This window comes from Paramormyrops kingsleyae, chromosome 2 (genome assembly GCF_048594095.1).
Source record: "Paramormyrops kingsleyae isolate MSU_618 chromosome 2, PKINGS_0.4, whole genome shotgun sequence".
NCBI lineage: Eukaryota > Metazoa > Chordata > Actinopteri > Osteoglossiformes > Mormyridae > Paramormyrops > Paramormyrops kingsleyae.
Genome location: NC_132798.1, coordinates 22,809,587 through 22,829,517, shown reverse-complemented (window position 1 = coordinate 22,829,517; position 19,931 = coordinate 22,809,587).

The following is a 19,931-nucleotide window of genomic DNA, read 5'->3' as shown; positions in this document are numbered from 1 at the left end:
TGTATGCATTAATACTTTGCTTTTCATTCATGGATATTATCAGGAATGTGTTAAATAATCTGCATTGCGAGGACATAATGTTTAGGACGTGGTATTTTTGGGTAAAATATTTGCAATTTATTGCCTTTGATTTGCTGTCCTCTTGCCCAGCTGCCAAACCACCCACTGTAAAGATTGTCTATTGTTTTCTTTTCTTTTTTTTTTTTTTAACAGAGCGTAGATGTTTTTTCCATGAACACAAAATCCTGCTCTGTCTGGCAACTTTTTTCATGACCTACAAATACTCGGTAAAAATGTTTCTCACGATAAAACTGTGAAACATATTTCGCAGGGATTAATCACTTGCAAAAATTGAAGTGTTCTGAATTTTCTGCCTGGCAGAAAATGCTTCTTCAGTGGGCATTGTTTATTTTCAACCGCTTTCCCGGTGTCTCGTTTGCGAGCGCTGCGGCCTCACTCCTCCTGACTTGCTCACCTGATCCCCTCGCTGGCTCTTAGGTCGCATGATCTCTCCATGCTTTTCTGTTTTTATGGGTATTAAGGTTTCTTCTCACAGTCCAAAGATCTGCAGTTTAGGCTGACTGATGCCTAAATGCTCGTGGACGTTTTGCTTACACAAAAATGTTCTGAGGGCAGAATGAATGATGATTGGTTCAGAGATCGTAGAGGAGGTGGGCCCAAGTGACTAGAGGAGGCAGGGCCAATACATTTGTTTGGTTGGTCCCACCTCCTCTAGTTACTTGGGCCCACTTCCTCTACAAAATCTGATTGGTTATCTCTCTGAACCAATCACCTTTCATTCTGCCCTGAGAACATTTTTGTGTAATTAACACTCCCATGAGTTGCCTAAGCTCACCATGGCCTCTTGGTGTGCACCTTGTGGTTGATCACCACTGTGCCTTGTACCCTGTCCTGCCTGGGCCAGCCTCTGTGCTCTTGGTTCATTTTCATTTATTATACTGTGTTAGACAACTCACTCCAAATTAAAATGAGAAACAGCTAACTCCAGCCCCCCCCCCCCCAGGCCCAACGACAGTTAGCGATGAGTCCACTGTAACTGTGAAATCCTTTAGCAGTTCAGCGGAGCTCCGTAACTGTGAACAGCTGATTTGGTGTGAAGTGCCCTGGAGACAGGAGATGTGTCCTAATCATTATGCTGGATGGCTGTCATTGGCTGCTGAAAGGTGAATGGCGTCGGAAATGGCCGCTCTGCTTCTTTCCCTGCCCACCTGCATTTCTGATTGGTTTATCGCTGAAGGCCCCTTGGTCTAGCACTAAGGCACATTAACAGTTGAAGAGGTCCACTTTGTGTAGCAGTTCTTGTTGGAACAATCCCACACACCCAGACACATTGACAATATGAGCTTATGAGCTCATGACGGTGCCGAGTTGAAAAGGAACTGACCCACCTTCAGTCACTGGTACTGGACATATCGTACTGTAAGTGACGCTTCCACATTTAGTCTGACTACGCCTATCGGGTGAGTTTCCTCTCAGCCAATCAAACTCTGTTTCTGATACATTGAAATATTGAGAACAGTGCAGAAAGAAAACCTCTTATTCTGGAAGGTGGTCAAGTTTAACAAACCTTCTAGTGTGTTCTATTTTTTACAACTTTGCATTTTGTGAGAATCTGAGAATGTGCCGAGCAGCAGAGATATCTGCTAATAAAGAATCAGATAATAGGCAGCTAGCATCAGCAGTCGTTGACCACAAAGATGCACACTGAGCAGGATAGGAGTGAAGGCATCCAGCATTTAGGGTGCAGAGATCGATGGTCGCCAGAAGACTCGACTTAATAATCACCTGCCATCAAAAACCACAGCTACTGGCATGTTAAAAGCAAAACGCAGTGACAGAAAAACAGGCAGGGAATCCTTTACCTGCAGCGCGGTAACCACCCCCCCCTTCACTGTCACGTTCCCTGTTATCATTCACTTCCTCATAATGAACAGACACTGCGATGGACCGTCAACCCGCCCAGGATGACTCATTTTGTAATAGCTAATTGGTGGTGCTGTGTCAATGCACGACTGACTTTGTGTTGTGCATATTTTGTGCAATGTAATGAAACAAAAAAAAACATTATTATTATTACTATTATTTGATTACTCTCCCTTTAGTTGTTGTCGCTTATTGTTGTCGTTTTATGTTGTTACATTGTTACATTGCTTATATTTAGGTGTTGGTGTAAGCCCATTGGCTAAGCGGGAATTGACAGACATGGCGGGGGGGGGGGAAGTACATGCTGAAATGAATGTTGGTGGAATGGAATCCGGCTCAGGACAAGCTATTATGCTACATGCTAGTGCTTAGCAGACGGAGATGCTTGGGGATGGGGGCTATCTTTACCGTTCTGTAAACAGGGAGCCCCAGGACAGGCGCCCAGCTTGGGGGGGGGGCTCCTCCGGTGTCAGTCGCTTTGACACGTTCGATAATGGGCCCGCGGGGCGTCGCGTTTCACACCGCGGCCGGCTTTACACCCTGCACCTCCCTGCCGAGTGCGGCCACTCGCACCCCACCCCCCTACCCCCAGCCCACTGCCGAAGCGTAAAAAAAAACACACAACAGCTGGACCCCTCGTGATGGGGGCCTGAAACGCGCAGCCCGCGAGGCGCCCTGTAAGCTGAGACCGAGAACATGGAGAGAGAGGCGGCAATAACGGAGATTTTTCCCCTTGTCAGGTCCAAATAAACAGCTCTCGACGGGGTACTGTGCTCCCAGCGTGTCAGCACATTCTGTTCAGTCTGGTGCTGATTGGATATGTCAGCTGCCCATTAGACCACACTAAAATAGAATTGCTGGGAGCCAGAGCCATGAAGCATGATATTAGATAAAGTGATGAAATTTCACTCGATTAAAGAGCCGGGTCAAGGACAGTTACCTCAGGAAATTCCTTCTTTTTTTTCACCGGAGTGTTCTCTTGTGATGATGACTCACAGTGACCAGGCTTGAAACACACACCTGTACACACATACATGCATGTACATGTACACACACACACACACACACACTGCTGTAATTTCTGGTTAATAGAAAATAAATCCATCAAACGTTGTTTGTAGTTTTTGCTTCCTTTCTTGTTCAGCATTTATGCTTTAGTACGAACACTAAATTACCAAAGATAAATAGCTATTTTTTATGTTTTTGATGGGAGATTTTAAACGTACCAATTAAAGATGCGATATGCCATTATTTATCCAAGTTATCATGTCCGATTCAATGTTAATATGGTATAATTGAAATACAGCTTTGTAAGTGATCTTTGAGAAATGGCTCATTTATGCAAGCAAGCAATCGGTCCCAGCGAGGCTTTTCTGTCCGTTGCCACCAGGGGGCAGGGTGGAGTTTTGTGAGGATGACCCCCTGTTCAGCGAGCACTGCTGAGCCAAGGTAATGTACCAGTAATTGTTCACCTGGAACCGGCGGGTACATCTGGGAGGCGGTTTTGCCCCCGATGGGCTTCTGAGTCGCACGCAGATCGTCATGGAGACGGCTGAGGGCTGCCTCAGCGGGGGGGGGGGGGGGCACAAACCAGGCTCACCTTCACCACTACAGCAGCCAAACCACAGTTCCACCGGTGATAGATCACAAATATCTCTCTCCAAGGCCACCCTTCCACAAAACCAGTGCATGTTACAATATATTATTTATATTGAATATTTTAGCATGTATTAGCATGTCATTAGCTTAATGAGCGCGGTGGTGGACAGAGCTGATCCTGGATCTGGCTGCGATTTGAGCCAAAACAGACGGACGGATGAAGATATGCTGAAGATCCTGGGTGGCCCCACGGCTGCCGGACTAATGGGCCAGACCTCTGGCTGCGAGCACCGGGCGTTTCAGCCGAACACTTTCATAAAAAAGTTATGTATGTTGTCCTAGATAGAGGCGGGTGCCAAATCAATAACATAGCCATTGTTTTGAAGGTCTGATGATGTTTTTCCCTTTTGAAAACCTGCCGTCGCCTATATGTATAGCTATACAAGATCCAGCTCAGAGTTAATTACCTGGATAATGTCCTTGAAGGCCTCTTATTGTATTTTACACAGAGAAGTTCATATTTCCGAAGGTGTTCATAGACAGATTTATTTCTGTTTTGACCCACTTAGATGCCATTAACCTGGGTTGGCTACAGGAAGGTAAATTCAATAAATTAAAAAAGGGAGACAGGATGCCAGGGTAAACAATGCTTAGCGCCTGCCTCCCAGGCCCAGGGATTAATAATGAACAGATTTATGCCCAGCAAAGAGGCGCCGTGTGAGAGGAATTCAATGCCTATTTAAATAAGCCGGCTTTGGGTATGTCAGCTCCATCCCTGGCAAGTGCTGCAGCTGTCAGTGAGCAAAACTGACACGAACAATTAAGAAGACATGCCACCCCCCCCCCCCCACTTTGGTGGGGCCGGATCATCCTTATAGGCATTCTGTGTCATGTGTGGCGTCGAGTCCTAATCCTTATTTAGGCATCCATAGGACCGGCGGCTGGCACACTGGCACACTGGCATTGCACGTCTTAATTCCTCGGGTAAAGCACCCATAGACGCAGTGTGTATAGACCCGAAACGCTCCCCTCCCTCGGTCCGACAGGGCGCAGTGACCACCCAGAGTCTTTCTGAAGCCTGAGGTAAGACGTATGACACCAGTACCCCCCTCCGCCCCCGATGGAATTTAAACTGAAAATAATCAATGGCCGTGTCAAACAGAGGGAATCCAAAGGCAGCCACAAGGCCCTGGCAGACTGGGCCGAGTCGCCTTCGGTTACCCCCGTCTGCAGCTGGCGTACTTACAGGAAGTGCTCTATCGCTAACTGTCACTTACACTCTGATAAAACGTCCCGGAGTTTTTCTGGGGGGGGGGGGGGGGGGCAGTCGCAGTATTTCAACACCGTTTTGTGCATTACCACTGATCTGCCCTTCTGCGTTTTTTTTTTTTTTTCCTCTCTGAAATGTTATCGGAGGGTCAGAAACTCAATATGTCCCCGGAGGGAGAATTTGGCGATGGGGGTGTTGGACATCACAGGACCATGCTGATGCCCGTGTCAGGTGACTCAGGCAGCCTATCATGTCAGAGCAAGCATCATTTCACTCTTTATTTGTTTATTGGACGCTTTTTCTTGCTTACTTGCCGGCATTAAGTGTCTCTGTCAAGGGCGTAACAAGAAGGTGCAGAAGCCTGCAGCTGCTGGGGGGGTTTAGCTCTCGACTCTCCTGCTCACATTTTTAGGGGAGACGCTGTAGAGCAGGTGGGCACTGGTTCTGCGGCTGGGGGTGTGTGTGTTGGGAAGTGATTTCTCTTGACCCAGTGACCCGTGGCGAGAAGGATAGGGCTGTCAACACAAAAAACCCGCTTCTAAATTGACTGCCCACCCCCTTCTGTGCGTGCGTGTGTTTGCGAGGAAATATGGTGGTCGAATCCCAAAAAATACAGACGGAGCAAAATCCGGCTGCGAGTTTCCGGTGGAGAATCTCGCTGAGTAAGACTAGCGTGAGCCCCGAGATACACGGGTCTTTTGGTGGGGGGGGGCAGCATTATTCACGGGCGCTGGGTGTGAAGTGCATTTTGGAAGCTTGGTCAAAACATTAAAAGAAGGTGATGCATTGGGAAAAGGTTTAAAGCACCAAATGCGGTGGCTTCGTGCGAGTGGACAAGCCTGCGACGGAAAAATGCAACCGGAGTGTGTTTATGCAAATCGCATGCCTGGTGACCCTGATATCATCGCCACTTATTAACCTAATGATTTAATGATATAAATGATTACAGCAGGAAGACGAAAACACAAAAGCATAACCCTAATCAGGAGTATGTCATACCGGCTACCAGCAGCAGAGTTCTGCTTTAAAAGATATTGCCCCCCCCCTTCTGAACAACGATTTTAATCTTAATAGGTGCTAATATCGTAATGAGTTGCGGTAATTGTAACATAAATTAATTTTCACACTTCTGCCTCGAGATGCTGGGACATGTAAATTACACACTTCTGGCCTGAGATTACGGTGCATGTAAATGAAGACGGGGCAGAGGAGTGCGTCCGTGAAGCGGCGCATTAGCATAATGCGGCGTGCTTCACAACAAACAGGCCACTGGCGCAGTGCATGTGTGCGGATACCGCCATGTTTCTGCTGTTAACTCGTGCTGCGAGTCAGCTAGCCGAGCTCAGGCGGCCTGAAAAGGAGAAACACGCTCCTCACCTCTGACATGGACGAGTGTGTCATTTAAAAATATATATATATATATATTTTCTATATATTACAGATTCCCATTTAAATAATGCTCATGCTAATGCCTAAGCCTCTATCTACTCTGTTATTTACTCTGTTTACTCTATTTAAGCTATATGAGGTCAAAGGTACAACTATTTGATTAAGAAATTGATTTTGTGCTGCTTTCCGTAACATTAGGTACACAAAACAAATGGTCAGTATTCACATTTTCACGTGTCAGTTGCTTGTAGTGATACCGTGGCAGATTATGTCCAACGCAGTCATAGACAGAAGCTTCTGGATCGAGCCAAGAGCCACTTAAAGAGTCAGAGGTACATGTTCACATACCTGGGCCAATAGGACTGACAGGAGGAACCCTGGGTTCTATGTAAAATTCATAGACCCAAACACTTCTTGGACAGGGCTGTTTTCCTGCTGAAGGATTCCAGATGGATTTCAGTATTTGCACCTTAATTTCAGTGTCCAAAACCCTGCAACACAGCACAGCTAGGATCGCTAACCAGGAACAGAGCTAAGTGTCACCCAGTGTCACACTGGGGCCTTACATACACGAGCACATCAGGAACCGTGGCTATTTTTTGTCATTTCAGGAAGATCTAGGAACATTGGTACATCTGAAATACCTGAAGGTCTATTGAAGTCATCAGTGCAGAAGCTGTACTCACAGACAGAAAATGCTGGCTGAGGGTGGCAGGTGTAATTGGAAGTGGGGTGCTTTGCTTGGGGGGGAAGGGTTGTTTTTTTCATCATGAATTTCCTGTCGGTTCCTGAGCTTGTGGCTCTCTAAGCCCCGTTCCCGGGGCCATGTGTAATCCTCCTGGCTCTGGGTAATCAGAGCTGATAACGTGACTCCGGCATGGGGGGGGCCGCCACTCGCACCGAGTGAAGATGGGCTTGCCCGACAACCGTGTCTACACACCGGGGGGGGGGGGGGGGGGGGGGGGGGGGGGGCAACTTGATGGGTCAGTGGTAATCTTTTGTTGGTAAATACTCACCAGTAGAATAAAGAGGATTGTTTTCAGTGTGCTGGAGGCCATTCCCCCCCATACGGGGCCAGGCTGCGGGGGCCCCGTTTCTGCTTTCGGCCTGACCCGGATGCTCCGGAAAGTTCCGTAAATTTGCCATGTGAGGGGTACGTGCTTACCAGGCAGTACCGGGCCTTATTTCTTATCCGCTTTTCCACTTCATGGCCCTGTAATGGTAAACGTCAAGTTCATTCCCCTATTGTTCTTGCCTCTCCCTTCCTCGCCACCCCATACTGCACACAGGATTAAATTAATACTTTGCCATTAAAATGCCTTTTTATGACCTCGAATGTACTCAGAAATCACTTCAATAGCCTTCTAATTATAGGTGCCACTTAGCCAATTAGCACCTATATATCTTGTATCTAAATAGAAGCTTCTCTGCTAATCCCTCTTCCTGCTCCTTCCAGTTGGGCACAATGTGCTGTTAATTCAGGACCAGACACTACATTTTTTTTCCCCTTCTCCCTGAATTTACTTTCATAAAAGAAGCAGGATGCAATTATGATTCTTTTCTGGGGAGACATGAGCTCATTAAGAAAGCCATCCTCGGAAGAGCGGACTAATGGCATTCGTGGAAGCTGTTAATAAGTGAACTGTTTCGGAATACTTCTACGGATACGGGCCTATCGGCTCGCGGTATCAGATGGAAGAAAAGCTGTGCATCAGCTGCTTTTGTACAACCAAAAAGCCGCATTATTTTGAATGTTCCCCTCCTGCATTGGGAGGAGGGGGGGGGGCGTCGGGCATACTTGTCCCATTTCTGTGCGACTTGCGATGAACCCCAGTGACACAGTCAATTACACGGGTCTTACAATTCGGCGGCCTGCAGAACTGCATCTAAGTGGGATCTTTCTGGGCTCCATCCTGGCTGCAGGAAAGAGCCCGACTATCGCTAGAGTGCATCATAATTAGGCAACTGGCGTCAATGAAACAGCGAAGCGTGCTGTGCAGTAACTTCTTACACGCAACAAAAAGCTGGGAGCCACTTGCCGGTGTGCTTCCGGAAGCCGGTAGTTGGAAAGGATAAGCTGCAAAATGCCAGCTGAGTCCTAGGCAGTGTGATCTAGCCACCATGGGCTGGCTGTCTTCGCTCAAGATACTGCCTGAAATTCCGTATTAGTTATTTATGGGAAATTTGTCGTGTGAATGAAACAGCACCCTCCCCACGTGCACATTCGAAGACATTGGAGGGCATTGTTTGTGACCAGGCCCCTTGTTCTGGCCCATGAGTGAATGCAAGCAGCCTGCCCGCGAACCTGCCTGGTACGGTCCGTTAGGATGAAGGGCCTGAATGGGAGCTTTAGGGAGAGCTGGCGTTTATCGCGGGCGTGTCGCCAGAGCCCGGTGCAGGCTCTCTTTGTGCTCCACAAAAGGGCGGCCCCTTTTTGGCAGCGTGAAAAGGAGGGCGAGGAACAGGCGGCCGCCCGAGGCGCGCAAGGAAGCAGCGCATCTTTGGCAGCCCCATAAAGAAGCATCCGGAACGCCGGCCGCTTGGGCAGCACGATAAACCGGCACAAAGGAGTCTGCCATTTTGAAATGTTTGAGACCGGAGGCAGATTACCCTGATGTTCGGGATTCATCCAAACTTCATTCCTCTCCCTGCTCAGAGTCTCCTGCGCGATTTCGTGCAGTAGGGAAGGAAAGTAAACTGCCGAAAGGAAGTTACAAGCCAAACAAATTTCACACAAGCACCGTGACGACCGTCACCATGGCCGGCGAGGCGGCGATGTCCGCGTTTTGCCGACGATAACCTTAACATCGGGCTGGGCGGAGGTAGACCCAACATGCAGATGCATGCAGTTCTAGCGGTACAGCTGCCTGCATTCCCAACCCGTGGCCCTGATAGTTATTTATGAATTTGTCCCTGGTGCCTGTCCGCATGGGGGGGTTTGGAGGGCTCAGGTGAAGACAGATAGCGTGTCAGCGCCTGCGATCTGCCAAAGCCCAGGCCAGCTGACCCCACACCTCCAGCTCCATGTCTATCACCACCACAGCCATTGAATGCAGCGAAAGCGGCGCATGCTTGCTGCAATTCCTGGGTAATTCTATTAAAAAAATTTACATAGACATTGAAGCTGCTGTACCACTAGAATTACTGGGGGTTGGTCTGGGGGCGGGGGCTAAATTAAACCGCTGTGGCTCTGAAAGCACTAAACATATATGCTTTGGTCCGATTTGGACTTGTTGGTTTACCCTTGTAAGTCAAGCTTGGATCATGGGGCATTTTAACCTTCTTCCCCAAATCCTTCCATTCCCTCAACTTTAATACACATGTGCAGAAATAGCGTAATTAAGCAAAGGTATTTAAACATACTGATATAAAGGTTTTGTATACTTGTGTGACATTTTGGTGTGAGACCCAGCAGATACGGCAGGATTGGGAGGAGGACAGCGCCCCCCACAGGGGCAGATGGGGCCTCACAGCGCCCGTTACCATGTGCCGTCTATAGGACACCTTCTACCCCCCTCAATAAACAGGCCTTTTGTTTTGTCTATGAGCTGTATCAGCCGTTCAATAGCATCGGGGGTAATACATGTTTGGTCACGCTCAGCGTGCAGGAGGGAAATCTGATACACACTCCCAGATAGAACTTAATGGGCTTAGCAAATGTTTGCCATATTTTTAATGAACCCCAGGGCTGTCATTTCGAAATGCTTAGCAACAGCTTTTCCCTCCTTGAAAACAGAGCGACTGAAGGACACAGCGATTAGCACCACGCACACTGTAAATAAATCCAGTTATTTAAAGGTGAGATTGCTGGAGGAGCTCCAAACCGCCGTCCCGGCAGCCGCTAATGGGACCGGCCCGCGGCTAATCAAGCCGGGGGGGGGGGCTGGCTCTGATGCCGCCCCCGCACAGCGCCCCTTCTGTTTGCAGCAGGCTCCTGGCAGAACTGCTGTGCCGCCTTCTGAAATTAGCCCGTTAGGTGCAGGTGATGAGCTTTGTTGGGTGGGGGGTGGGTTTGGGTCGGTTTGCGTTGGTTTGGGGTGGCCGGTGAGTGGTGACAGACACCCCCATCCCACGGGTCGCTCTGTCCGCGTCTGTTGCAGGATGCTGGTCATTAATCTGTAATGTTTGTTATGGGATGGCAAATGTCTAAATTCAAGGTTATGAAAATATTTTGGAACAGAATTGGCGCAGCGATTAATCTTTTATGGGAGAAGAGTGCCCCCCCCCCCCACCTAGCCCACCCCCTTGATTATGTTACCTCATGCACTTTCCTGCAATACCATAAATTATGTCCCACATACCATAGCCCGCTGTAGCTATATCTGCTGTTGCTGTTTTTGATGCAAATTTTTTTACAGACGATAGTGTGTTTTACTCAGGGATAAACCTTCATATGGGTGACGCTTCCTAAGAGAGGTAAGACATTATTAGCAGAGTTTGCACTGTGTTATTAACGCTTGTTTTTAACGCTTCTCCTTTTTTGATGGAGGTTGTTTTTCCTGTCCAAAGAGGAGGTCTATTCTTGGAGGGGAAAGAAACATGGCGGAAGCAGAGTGTCTGCTTCCTGGCTGTGGAGTCTATGAGATGCATGGCATTAAATCAGGAAGATTGATACCACTGCAGCGGCCATCAGCGAACGCTGCGATCAGCATGACCTAAAATTCATTGCGCCTTAACACCTGTTTCCATAGCTACAACGTATCTCAGACCTCTGAGGGGTGGGTCAACCTTCGTCAGCCCCGACGTTTAGGGAAATAAATCGGGGAGGCTGGCGACAGGACTTGGAACCTTCCATTTCCATTAGACCTCGTTCCGGCTCTGCTGCTGGTGCCTCATAAACACAATCTAACCTGCTGTCTGTCTGGTACGCCCTCCCCCCACCCCGACCCCCCTGCAGTCAGACCTGACCTGTCGCTCCATCAATCAGGGCTATTGTGCTTGCGTGTGTGTGTGGATTAGGTTTATATTACATTGTGGGGACCAAATGTCCCCCACAATGCGATAAAACCTGTTATTCAGGTCCCCACAAAGATCTGTGAATGCAATCAAAAAACAAAAAATGCCAGCACTCTCGTATTTACTTTGGTTACTGATGGTTAAGGTTAGGGCTGCGTAGGAGTTAAGGTCGTCATGTGATTAGAGTTTTCCCCATAGAAATGAGTGGAGAGTCCCCACAATGATATAATTACAAACCTGTGTGTGCGTATATGTGTGTAACAGAAAAGCCTTGAGCACATGGTAAAGGGGTGGGGGTGGGCTCTGCTCCCTCACTCGCCCTAAAAGAGACATCGAAAGCACGTCCCTCCCCAGGCGTACCCTCGCGTCCAGAGCAAAGGTCAAACGTGTGAGACACGCCCACCTGCCAGAAATCAGTCACACTCCTCACCGCTGCCAAAACATGGCGGCAGGGAGAACAAGCAGGGCAGGCAAATAACAAGAGAACGTGTCTCTATGTTCAGCTTTTTTTTAAGGTTGTTCCCAAAAAAATGAATCTTGAAAATGATGGGAAAAGGAAGGCTGTCGTGCCTCGTCTGTGAAACACGCCGGAATTTCCAAAGAAGCTGAATAAGAGAATTTTTAATTTCATAAGAAATGACAAACTAATTACAAATGGTATCACAACACAGATACTCTGAGAGATTTGGGCAGAATGTCATGGGGTAGGAAAAATGGCTCTTAATCCATCTCTCCATCTCTCCATGTTCTGCACCCACTTGTCGTATTCAGGATCATGGGTAATGAAACTAACCTCCAGGTACTGAATATGTAAGCACTGCATTGCAGAAGTCTTCAGACCCCTTAATTGTGTTTCCAATTTGTCTTTAAGTCTTGTTATTTGTACCTCACAATTCCTTTTTCTTGTATTTATTACCTCTGACACAAAGAAAGAAAACCTTAAATTATAAATAGTTGACTTGAACATAAAACTGTAGCATCATAATTGGTCCACTTTTCAAACTCTTTGCCAGGGGAAATCTATACAAATTTAGGTGCTGAAAATGCACACAATTCACAGAAGGGCATATCTATTAAATAGCCATTCAGAGGGGTGTCGGATGGTTTTGGAGGGAAAATGAACGCCTCCGTTGGCTTTTAATGAGGAAGCCGAGTGAGAGCAAATGCGGCAGAAGGTCTTGCAGATAGATATGACCAAACTGGAACCAGTTAGTGAATATAATGGGTGTTACTGACCCCAAACTGCTTCACCTCATCAACACCATCTTGCTGAAGGTTGCTGGCAGCAACATCACTGCAGACTCCAAGGAGTGGACCTCTTGTTAGGACCAAGTATAAAAAAGGAAAAGCTGTGCAAAGTAAAGACAAATACTGGAGGAAAGCCCCGTTCAGCTTAAACCTGAAACACTTACGCGTAAATTCCCCTTTCAGCGGCACCGTGATCCGGAACACAAAGCTACGGATGCGGGAGTTTAAAGGACAGGGGCTTACGAGTAAGAAGCAGAATGTCCCGATGGGGGACTGTCAAAGTCTGGCCTCAGCTCCTGCTGCATGGTCTAAGCTGAGCTAAGTCTATGGAAGATCCAGAAGCATCTTAAGAGAGTGTGAGCAAACCGGTCAATAAAAACAGGCAAGTGCTGATCCTAGCCACTGATCTTCAGCTGCAGTCCTTACCCCAGGTCTTATCATCAAGCAGTCAGGGCCCAAGTACTTAAAAATGGTGCATTTAAAATGCATAATGTCTTATTGCCCAAACTAGGACAGTGTAATCATAGTGACGATGGTATGAATTTTCTGCAGCATGCATTATGATCCCTGTCTTGCTCTTAACCTCGGCCCTCGCAAATCCATTTGCCTCACCTGCTTATTTTCCTATTTTCTGCATAGTTTAGTGGGGACCATATTTTTGTGCCTATTCTGGAGATAATATTTTCAGCTACGTCTCTCTTTGGCATCCATTGGTCACTTCCATGTAGTCAAGTTGAGGAATTTGGAGTTGGCAACCTCCCTGCTGCCCCCCCCCCCCCCAATCTGTTTCCAGGGGGAGGAAGAGGTCGGTTCCACACCGGCCACACCTCGTAGCACCGTTGCACTCAATCCTATGCTTCTTTGCATGTGGTTCCAGTCCATTTGTTCCCTCATAAACTGCTCCGCGCTGCCTTATCTCAGTCCGTGACAGCATCCCATTTGTTTTGTTTAGCGAACCTTCTGTATCACAGATGTTGACTGTTTTTTCCCTTTTTACATGAAGCCTCATTCATGTTAGTGGGAGAGAAATGACATTTTTAAAGGTGTGGAAGAAAAATGCCATTGTCGTGTGCACCTACTATTACCTCAGATGTATTTTATACTGCTAGTAATCTCTTGGCTGACAAGCCAAGAAATGACATAATTAATTATTGAAAACATGTTAAATTAAACATTGGATTTTTTTAGAAAAAAACAAAACAAAACAATTAAACTTCCAGGAAACTCAATGCCTGCAGTTAAACGACAAAATTATTATCATTTCAGTTTAAGCATGTAGCTACGTTTGTTAGCGCTTAGATCACGACTGGCTGCTAATGTGTATACGGAAGCAGCATGATGTACAGCAACCATTTCTCTCCTGAACTCTCTCTCTCTGTTGCCATGGCAACGATTAAACATCCAGACCAGGAGTTTAGACAAGACATTCTGCTTAATGCCTGTCCCACTGGCACCGAATGACACGAGATCTTTAATGACTGTAGGGAGTCGGGTCTTGGTTTAACATCCCATCCCATGGGGTGATATTGCCTCTGGCAAATCATAAGGACCGCTGCAGCCTTCTTTGAGTCAGGAAGGAGAGCGCCCCCTTTTGGTCAATCTCAGCATATATTCCAGGAGGACCTCCACCTGAGTGGTAACTTATCCAGCCCCACACGACGTTACCCTTTCGGTGAATGATGATGGTTATTATGTCCCAAAAAAAAAAATCTATCAAGATCACCCAGCAATCTTTGCGGCCTAGTGGAGGATGTTAAATCCGCAGAGTAGTATCTTTGGTCCAAAACACGGGCTGCTTCCAGTCAGATTAGACATTTACGATGTTTGATCGTACCCATGCCCTTGTCTAAATTCAGCTTTTAATTTCATCCTGGGCGACGTCAGCAGGACTGAGAAGGTGCCGTCGGCCAGCAGGAACGAGCTGGACTGGAGACAGCTGCACTTAAAACGCACACGGCTTGTTTTTCTGCTCTCCGGCATATCGACCGGCTTAATTGTCCCCGGCTTGATGCTCGGGATACAAACACGAACGATGCTGACAGCGCCGAAGAAATGGACCTGAGTGAGAAGATAATTAAGTGCTTGAGGAGTCAATCGGCAGGCTGGGGCGACTCCCTGGAGCACGGCGGCTATAATTAGAGGACATGAAGGTGTGTGAGGAGTTAGTCACATTGCATTAGCATGCTCGGCCAGCGAGCACGCCGGGCGAGTCAGCGAGAGAGGGGGGGAGGGAGGGCTGCTGGGAAATGTCAGCATAGCATTCCGGTAATTATCTGACCTATTTCACATCTGCGTGACGCCTTCCGTTGACATTATGGGTCTTCTTTTGGCCGCAGCTGTCCGCTGCGACCTGCCGCCACCAGCTGAAGTCTGACATGTCCGAAACGGGAGACAGAATCAGACCGAAACGCTCACCTCTCCCCGTGTCCTTATCCACGTAATCATGTGTATGTGTGTTTTTAAAGGTATATGCCCGATCTTATGTGTCATATCTCATAGTGTGCATTGTGTTATAATATATAATTACAATGCCTATAAGTCCGATGTATTGGAAAAAAAGGGAATTTGAATGAAATTTTGGATTCAGGACTATTGATTGGTCGGTTCGCATCAAGCTGTGATAAACTACAATTTCAACACATAGGGATCGTTTGTGTGCATTTTTGCAAATGGGAAACAAGTCGAAAGTGAACCATTATCTTTTGTCAAGGGTTTTTAGCCCGCAGAATAAATTCTCGCAATCATACCTGATTATCTTACATGGTGAAACAAGGGGGGTGGTTTTTTTAAAGCACGATTTCACCAGAAAATGAGCAGATGTGGACGACTAGGTAAGCAGCGTGTCACTCTCTCCAGGTGTCCCAGCGTGACTAACTGTGGGGGGGGAGCATATCACATGCAGTGAGCCCACGTGTGAAACGACAACAGATCAGCGAGCTTCTTTCCACAAAGCTCACCCTTTATCACGGCCACGATGCCCTGAGTGCCATTGGCGTCGCCACCCGCCTGTCGCAGCAGAGTGATGCAGCTGCAAAATGAATAAAATAACAGAACCATGGGAATTTATCCCGGTGCCGCGTCCACAAATTTACTTGAGAAGGAAAAAGTAAGAATGCAAGCAGCACTTACTGCTAATGGACTTAACTAGAAGGAGGTCATGTGGTAAATGATTACAAAACCATTTTGGAGCCCTTGTCCAATGGCAGGCCTGTTTCCTTGTCCTGGTCCTATATGACATACTATGACAGGTGAAAATACAGATATCCAGGCCTTCGTCCAAACACATCCACAGCCGTGCTGCCATTTAAGATGCTATAATTTCTGTCTATTGGTCAATGTTTCCACAACTCAGTAATTCATTAAGTAGCATTTAGTTCATTTGTTCAAAATTTACTGTAGATTCCACATAAATTTGGTTAATCCTCATGGGAAAATTAGGATGCAAAAAGTGATACCTTCAGGCATTCAAGACTGCAACTGCATAATGAAAGACAAGCGCATGTACAGTCTATGTGAGAATGTATTACCTGCAGCGTGGACAAAGGGCTGTCAATGTTCATTCGAAAGTCATCGGTAGGGTACAACACCATAATGATTTTCTGACGGACAGTATGATCGAAATTTTTACCCCTGACATGGCATTTAGAAACGTAGCTTATATAGTTTTTTTTTACCACAGTCCTAGGCAGGTCTTGCCACAGACGCGTCTGTCCATGTACAGACGGGTTGACAATCTCAGAAAAATCTATGATGGTTCACGTTTGTGCTTTATGAGGTACATGTTAAAGCACATTCTGCCTCTGAATTAAACATGTACAGTTAGAGCCTGCTGAAACGACCGGCTCTCACTCCATGACACGCAACAGGGGGCTCGTAACAAAAATGCACTTCTCTTAATCAGAGTCAGATCTGCGCAATATAAAACTCATGTTCCACGCAAGAGATGTGTTTACATCGCATGCTTAGAAGAACATTCCTGCGGTCTTCTGAGAAAGCAAAAAAAAAAAAGAGAGAGAACTCAATAAAGTTCTCATGCGCGGAGCGGGTTTTGCAAGTTAATCCCACTGGGTCTAGTTAAAGCACGTCTTTGTTACAAAGAAACCCAAAATAAAAACCGGCTTTATAGAAGCATCGTGCTTTTGGTTATTTATTTATTTGTCTTTTTTTTTATTCCCAGTGCCTGTGATGTAGCGGAGCACTCCAACAGTACTCCGCATCTCTCCTTGGAACGTTTAAGCAAATGCACAAAGAAGCACTTCAATCAAGAGGCAGCGATTAGCCCGCCGCCGAGCGCTAACGGCCCCCGCCTGTCAAGGGTAGCACTCCTAGTTGTTTTCATCCCATGGTTGTTTGCAGACTTTTAAACATCGGCCAGGTAACAATAAACTCTCTCTCCCCTTCTCTCGGAATCCCACGGCGTCTGTCGTGAGCGGAATGAGAAGCTGTGGGATTCTTCCGAAGCTCGGCCTTGTTGTGTTCCCGGATTGTTCGCTTTGCCGCGTGTTGCGTGTAGACGACCTGTTGGTGAAAAGGCCCATGGTGACACCAACTTGTACCGCCTTCCTGTATATCCCGACATGACGGCTCACTCCGCTCTCCTTGTCCACCGAGTCTCCTCAAGTCGCCGGATCTGAAGCGTCAGGCAGAAACCTGCTTCTGCAGAATTCTGGAGTTTCCTATGTATTCTATCAAACTCTGAGGCGTTTAGAGATAACATTCATAATAATGACATAGTTCGTGGTCATTACAGCACCGCTCAAAGGATGCATTAAAATGGTGAAGACGATGATTTAATCCTCGTTTTATCGTTCTACTTTTCGAACGGCGAGTTTAGCCTCTGCGTGAAAGTGAAGGTTGCGGCAGCCATTCAGATTGTTATTTCACGGGTTCAGGAGGACGTGTTGATGGACGGCAGTGATGGGGACTCACAAGAAAATAAGTGTTGAGAATCAATTTTATACGAAACTGATTTTTCATGTAATCCAGCAATCATCCACTTTGGTGGTATTGATATGAAAGAGGGTCAAATGAATAACGCTCATGCCTTTTTCAAGTAGAAGTAGAATGACTCAGTGCTGACCCCACATCACTAAGGATATGGGTTTCATTCCTGATTTGGGTCTATGTGTGGAGTCTGACATGCAGTGTAAATAACCTGCCATTAGTTTGTGTGTGTATGTGTGTGTGCTCATGTATATGTTACCCTATGGGACCGTATACCCCATGGGACCAAATATGCACTAGTGACCAAAATTTTTGTGATTGTGGAACTTTATTCAACCGTTGCTCCAGTTACTTATTTAATCGTCCAATGTATGATATTTGTAACATTCTTTTTATTGTTTATAAAGATCACCACCAATATTTGTGTAGTAATTTTTAAAGTGTAATGCCAAAAATGCTATGTTTCCACAAATTTGGCCACTAGTTTAATATAGGGTTTAAGGTTGTCATAGTTGGGATAAGTGTTATGCCCATAGAAATGGACGACGAGTCCCCACAAAGATATAGATACCTATTCTGTGTGTGTGTGGATGGAGGGACTGTGTGTTTGACTCGCATGTCCACCAGCATTATCCCTGACCTCCTTCCCCTTACCTTCATGTATATAATAAGAAGTAAAGTAACTGGTACTTTAATCAAGCAAAGTTAATGAAAGCCATTAGACTTCTGAACAGCTCCTGCTCGAGTGAAGTAACGGAGCCCGTCTGAGATACGCCGGCCTCATCGGATGTCCGGTGGATACCGCGTGACCTCCGTCTGGCTATAAGGGAGTAAGGTAAGCCATCCGGCGCTGGAAGTGTGCTGTGGTTAACCTCAGCGCTGCCTTTGCAATTATCTGCCAGAGATTTCTGAAAATCTGGAGGCGGCGGATTCCAACAGCAAACCAAGGGAGCCCCCCCGTCCCCCCCCGACTGCCGGCACTCCAATCACTCTAAATCATCAGGCCTGCAAATGGGCATAAAGTGTAAAAATAATGCAGATGATAATGACACGGTGCACTGCTCTTTCCCCAAGTAATTAAATAGACGTAAAGGGCTTTGCGATGCTTATTAAAGAGCCTTTCATGCAGAGTATAATCTACCTGTTTCCAGACAGAACGAGCCAGGAATCGCCTCCATTTGGAGAGCAACAGAAAGGGGAGATTATTACACGGCACACCGAAATTCTCTTCCTCAGATTAAAAAATACAGCCCCCCCCCTCCCCCAAGCTGCACAGATAAATCCTGTCCACCATTAGCTCCCGCCTCCTTCCCCCATGCGTTCACACCCCCCCTTTTTTCTGCTGTTCTAACGGGATTAATTTACTAGATGGTATAGCCCTGGAAGTCTGTGATAATTGAAAACATCCATATTCATTGCATGTTCAAAGGGATCTGCCTGACTTTGTAATGTAAAAAGTGCATTTTTAACCTGAGCAAGGGACCTGCATCTGGTACAGCTTAATCCTATTAGTCCGACAGTTGCAAAGCTTCAGTGTATAATCATTAGCTGGTGTTAATCTTCAGACAAGCCTCCGGCTCGGCGCTGTCAGCACGGTCCCCGCGGGGGAAATGTGGAGGTGCTGATAGCAGCCGACCAACTAATCTTATCTGAAGCCCCGTGCAGCAGCCACAAGCTGTGATAGGCAGGGAATTAAAAACACATTTTCTGTGGGTTTCCACTGAATTGCCTTTTTTTTTTACTCTCTCTCTCTCTCTCTCTCTCTCTCTCTCTCGTGGGTCTGTACCTTGTCCTAGTTTCCTCCCTGTTCTTCCCCCTGCCCCACACCCCACCTCCTCAACTCCTTAAACCACCTAGAATATGATTTGAGATTCACACGAGGGCTTAGCGCCGTTTAGCACGAGGCCGCTTTGTTAAATTATAATATTGTCTTACATCTTGGAGGCATGAGGCTCGCCAGGCGGGGGGGACGGGTGGGGGGCGCCAGCGAGCCCCCCCACTCCCCTCCACCACCCCCATGTTTGCAAGCGGTAGCGTTGGAGCGTTAACGCTCGGTGGCTGGTGGCGTGCCCGGCGACCGCGTGGTGGTGACGACGCGTCAATACCGTGGGCGTTGGGCGTCAGGCCGCGTGGGCGCGGGTGCGAACGTGTAAGCCCGCTTCATGGTGCCGGATCCTCTCCCAGTGGAGAGCGGAACAAGAAAACAGACGGGGGGGGGCGACTTCGGCACCTCGGCGTTGCTGCTGGTGTCCGCGAGTCGCGGGATGTCTGCGATTTCCTGCTGAAGAACTTGGAGACGGACCCACTGGCGGGGACCGGGCGATGGCGTCGCCGCCCACCCGAGCCGGGAGCAGGCCGGTGGCAGACCCGCCCACCCGGCCGGCCGCCTGTCCGCTCCCCACTGCGTGGCTCTCCATCACTTTGTGTGAACTCACAGGGCGAGTAACAGGCCTGGATAACAGAGAACTTAACAGTTACATATCCCTCCTTTAGAGCTGGTCCAGGGGACAGGAGGGGATATTAAAAAAATCATACTGGAGAACACACACCCATACACACACACACACACACACACTTGTAG